This window comes from Trichosurus vulpecula, chromosome 8, assembly GCF_011100635.1.
Source record: "Trichosurus vulpecula isolate mTriVul1 chromosome 8, mTriVul1.pri, whole genome shotgun sequence".
Taxonomy (NCBI): Eukaryota; Metazoa; Chordata; class Mammalia; order Diprotodontia; family Phalangeridae; genus Trichosurus; species Trichosurus vulpecula.
Window position 1 is genome coordinate 128879856 of NC_050580.1, and position 6000 is coordinate 128885855.

Consider the following 6000-nt stretch of genomic DNA (forward strand, 5'->3'; position numbering starts at 1 on the left):
CAGGGGATGAAGATCAGCTACTCCAAAAATCACATAGATTCAATACCTGTATTTGTTTTCAAAATGCGTAATCCAAAGTTTGGCTGCATCTATGCTTGGTGAACTGGTATGTTATGTGAGGGTATCTGAAACATGTCTCAGGTTGACAGCTACTCTCTTAGAAAAGCAATCTGGCTTGTTTTGGGAAATCTAGATCACCATATATTGACTTTTTTGTTAATAATATATTATTTTTCCCCACTTACATGTTAAAATAGTTTTTAACATTTGTTTTTTAAAAAATATATATTTTCTATAGTTATTTTAAATAGAATTTCTCTTTTTGTCTCTTGCCGTATGACTCTGTTGGTAATAATATATTGATCTTTAAGGAAAGACTGATACCGAACCAATATTCAGGTACCAAAGCGTACAGGTACCCTAAGGGAGGAGAAACTCAGATTGGATTTGGGACTTTGGAAACAGTTATCCTATGTGTATGGAGTTCAAACGTGTGTGTGGGGGTCAGGGGAGGGGAGGTATGGTGTGATTTGTGAATGGGCTGGAACATTCTGCACAAGCAACCAAATCTGCCACCCAGTGCACCACAAGCCACTGCTCTATTAACTCCCAGCAGTAAGCTCTGTCCCATAGATTCCTAAAATTTCCCTTCCACACGCCAAGTCCAAATGCCCTTGGGGCAATGCAAGACATTTTATCTGGGAACGGCTCTGAACTTTCCCATGCCTGAGAGGTGGCTCTGTTCATTGCTCCTAACTTCATCACTTCCTCTGACCAGGATGTTGATAATTGGATTGAGATAATAAAACAAACTCACAGGCACACAATTTAGCTGCCTCTCCATTTCATAATGGACTTTGTGGTTGGGTATATAATTTTTTTACATATTTTTGGTAGGGGGAGATAGTCTAGGCCTATGATATCATCAATGCAAGGAATTTCCAGTATGGAAAGGCCCTCTACCAAAGCAGGTTGACCACTTCTCTGTAAGTTACAGTTTTAAAGAGTTGCTTTGTACCTGAGTAACTTGTTCATTATCATACTGCTTCTAATGACAGGGGTAGGATTTGATTCCAGGTCTTTCTGATTCCAAGGTTAACATTTCCTCCACTGTTCCCTCAGACTGGACACTCTGAAATTGTCTGGAAGCTCAGAGAACCACCTGGAAGCACTCAGCAGCCCAATTGAAATTTCTAAGCCAACACGAATTGTTTTTCAAATGAAATATGATTTTTCAATTTTCTTCTGATTAGCAAGCATTTATTTTTCTCTTCCTCCCTTCTTCTTTCTCCCTCCACAACTGAACAATAAAAAATAAAACTCTCATAACAAATATGCATAGTCCAGCAAAACAAATTCTTACATTGGTCATGTTCAAAAAGGTATGTCTCATTCTCTATTTTAAGTTCGTCACTTCTCTGGCATGAGTAGGCTTCATCTTTGGTCTGCTGGAATCATGACTTGTCAACACTGTTTACTGAGTTTCATCAGTGTGGAGAGTTCTCAGCATGGAAATTCCCATCACCAAGGTAGATCAGCAATTATTCTGCAAATTACTGTCTTAGATAATTGCTTAAGACTCTGGGATCACACAGAAAGTATGGGTCAGAGGTAAGAATTGCCTTATGAACAAGCTCTTTATTCACTAACCCACGCTGTCTCTCTAGGATACAGAGTAAAAAAAAAAAGGAAAATTTTTATAGTGAATTAAATATTTTCCCTAAATTGTCCCTATGAGTTAAGTAATACACATATTACCTTTATTTCACGAATAAAGAAACTAAGCCATAGAGAAATTTAGTGCCTTTCCCAAAGCCACATGGTTCCTAAACATCATACCCTTTGTTTGGATTCAACTTGTCCAGCTTCAGGTTCATTGCTCTTTTCATTATAGTAAACTGCCTAAAATGCAATTCAACAAGTTTTTCATAAACAACTACTATATGCCAGGCTCTCCACTAGATACTGGGAATTTACAGACACTAATGAAACAGTCTTTGCCTTGAATGTATTAACCTTCTTCTATTAGGCATACCATATGTACCCAGCTAAGTAAATGCAAGCTAATCTGAGGCAGTAGAGAATACTAAAAACTGGAAAGATAGGGGAAGGCTTCAGTAGGGAAGAGGTGACCAGAACTTCTGAAGACTCTGAGAGGCATAGAAAATGAAAGAATCCATTCTAGGTAAGAGGCACAGCTTGTATAAATCCTCACAAGTGGGAGATGGAGGGGGTCAAGTTCAGGAAGTACGTGGTGATTCAGTTTGTTGGAACAGAATCTACGAAGACAAACAATGAGAAATAGGTCTGGAGAAGTAGGTTAAAGACAGATTTGAAGGACCTTAAATGCCAAGTTAAGGAATTTATAGTTTATACTTGAAGCAATGCATCTTAACCAAAAGCTTTTGAGGGTATGTGTGTAGGGATATAGACATATCTATGATTAAGTGTATGTGTGTAGGGACATAGTCATATCTATGATTCAGAAAGATTATTTAAAGGATGAATTGGAGAGGGAAGGAACTTGAACCAGGAAAAATAGTAGGAAGCTATCACAATAGCCCAGGAAAGAGGTGAACTAGAGAGGTTACAATATGAAGAGAGAAACATCATAGAGGTAGAATTGACAAGACTTGGTAACTGATCAGGTATGAAGAGTGAAGGAAAAGGAAGAGTCAATGATGACTCAGATTATAGGCCAGGTTGACTAAGAGGGTTGTGTGTGCTCACAACAGAATTAAAGAAGTTTAGATTGGGGCAAATTTTTCAGGGTGGGAGAGAGATAATCAGTTCCATTTTGGACACAGTGAGTTTAAGATGCCTCTGGGGACTCTGGACAATGATGTCTAGAAGGTAGTTAGCAACGTGGTACTAGATTTTAGGAGACAGATGAAGCAGGGCATCAATATACAGATTTGGGAGTCATCTATGTAGAATATATGTTGGTAAAGATGAAATCAGAAAAGGGGTGTAGAATGATTAAGAAAAATGACTCAGACCTGAGACTTTCAGGATATCAAAATTCAGGGGGTGAGAGATGGATGATGAACCAGCAAATTAAACTGAGGAGAACCAGGAGAAAAAGCTAAGGGATGAGAAAGTATCCTGGAGGAGGAGTACTTGAAGGTTTTAAAAGCTTCCAGGGTATCAAAGAAGATGATGAGTGAGAAAAACTCACCAGATTTAGCAACGAGAGTTCTTTAGTACTTGGAAAGAGCAATTTCAGGACAATGTTGTGGTTGCAAACTGGATTATAAAGGGTTGGGAGGTGATTTGGTGATATGGAAATAGAGGCATTGAGATCAGATTTTTCTTTGTAGTAACTTTTTCTAGGAGTTTGGTAGAGAAAGGTAGGAGAGAAAAGAAAATTGTTGGTACGTACTGAAAATCTCTGGTATTCTGGGCTCAGCCTTTTTTGTGACAAGCCATTTCTGTTCTCAGCACTCTCCTCCTCCCTCTTCCCACCCAGTACCTCCAACTGCCTCTTTTCTGGAATTCACCCATATCTAGAAACTTCTAGCTTATAATCAACCTCCACAGATTGGCACTATGCTTGTGACCTCGGAAGTGGTTGCCTCGTTGTTTTTCTTAATATCTCTAGCACAATGCCTGGCATACAGCAGGCACTTAAAAAACTTGTTTGATTGACTGAATCATGATGCCATTGAGGGCTAAACAAATATTAAATGCAAAACTCAAAACTGATCCCAGAAAATAGCATTTTCCTTTGCCTAGTAGAAAGATGTGGACAATAGGTAACATACCCTATCTGTTATAGTTGCTATGTTGGTTTGTTTTCTGTTACTATTTTCTTCATTACAAGGGTAGCTACTATGGGAGGAAGGGACCTATAACAGGAAATTATTCTGACACAAGAAACATCAATACAACAATTTTAGCTATTCCCTTCATAAATATTTATGTATATGTATACTTATAACTCATAGAAAGCAGAACCCTACTATCCCCTTATCTACTTTGCTCAGTTTGTTTAGACAAATAGCCTATGTGTTATGATACTATCTCACATTTAGATCTTAGGTCCTTCTGGGCATTCTCTCTTTTCCCTTGCCACCTACTGATGACTTAGAATCATGCCAACCCATCATCATCAAAGTTCCAAATGTTGTCACTATGAGGATTGGTTCCAGACCCAGAGCTTTTAATCACCCAACCAATGACACAGGCAAGGCTGACTTTCCTCCAGAGACACAATAATCTGTTGCCCACTCCCCCCAAATAAGGCTCAATCCCTAAATCTGGGATGTTTACACTACTATTTTTACACATCATCTCTCTAAGTTCCAGACCAATTGAGAAATGGCTCTAGGACCATACAACTAGAAGGGATGTTATAGATCATTTTGTCCAATCCCTTTAATTTACACATGAGGACCTTAAGGCTCAGAGAGATTAAGTAACTTGCCTGTTATCATATGCTTAGTAAGTAGGAACAGGATTTGAAATCAGGTGTGATTCCAAGTTCAGCAGTCTTTCCATTGTATCATCCTTGCACAGGGTTCCACATCGGGGCACATTCACTGACCTGTCCACTAATAGCTATATCCGAACACTTACTATGTTCCAAGCACTGTGTTAAATCATGAGAATGCAAAGGATATAAAAAGCAGTCCCTGTACTCTAAGGATTTTACAATCTAATTTAATAACTAACCAATTAAGCTAAACACACACACACACACACACATAGAGTTTGAACCGTCCTCAATAAAACTTCACACAGGTATCATATTTAAACTTTCAACACTTTTCATATCCGTTTGCAGCAATTCTGTTTAACTGTAAAGGGGCCATCTTAACAATGCTTAGTGTAATCTTTCCTCCATCTTCTATGCCATTGTTAAGGAAAGATCCTGACACTTCTCTTGTTGGGTGATCATATACAACATAGGTGACCTCTCCAATTTTACCCTATTTATATATCAACTTAGTGAAATACTCTTAGGGCCGATAATAACATGGATCAATATCTTCCTTTTTTTGTAAACTTTGTTTTATTACATTTTCCCTCAGCCTTTATTTTTTCCAGGTAGAATCAGAATAAGGTTGTCTTTGAAAGAATTGCTACAGCTTTATCAGTTTTATTATTTGTTCAGTTTTTTCTTGCTGTGGATCTTTTTTCACCCTTTTCTTTTTTTTTACTGAAAGAGCAGCTACTGTCCTTTATTTTATTTTTTGACATTTCATTTTTTATTTGAGTTCCAAATTCTCTCCCTTTCTTTAGTCCTTCCCTTACCCCTTGGGCAGGTAAGTAATATGACATCCATTTTCCATATTAACCATGTTGCAAAGAAAAAAGCAAGAAAAATAACAAAAATGAAAACAATATACTTCAATCTGCACTCAGAGTCCATCAGTTTTCTCTCTGGAGGCGGATAACATTTTTTGTCCTACTGTGTGTGGGGGCCATCATTACAATATTGCTGTCACTGTGTACAATGTTCTCTTGGTGCTGTTTGTTTTCACTTTTGTTCATATGTCTTTCCAGGTTTTTCTGGACCTATTCTCATCATTTCTTATAACACAATAGAATTCCGTCATAATCATATACCACAACTTGTTCAGCCATTTATTACCCAACTGATAGAGTATTAACTTTCATTTCTCTAATCAATAGTGATTTAGAGCATTTTTCCCATATGACTATTGATGGCTTTGATTTTTTTCCTGAAAATTGCCTGTTCCTATCCCTTGACAATTTGTGAATTAAAAAAATTGACTCAGTTCTTTATATGCTTGAGAAATGAGGCTTTTATCAGAGAAACTTACTATAGAAATTTCCCCCTAGTTTCCTTCTTTCTTTCTAATATTGGATGCATTGGTTTTGTTTTGTAAAATCTTTTTAATTTCATGTAATCAAAATTATTCATTTTATCTCCCATGGCTCTCTTTATCTCTTGTTTGATCACGAAATCTTCCCTTATTAATAGATGGCAGGTATTTTTCCCATGGTTCCCTAATTTGCTTATATTACCCTTTA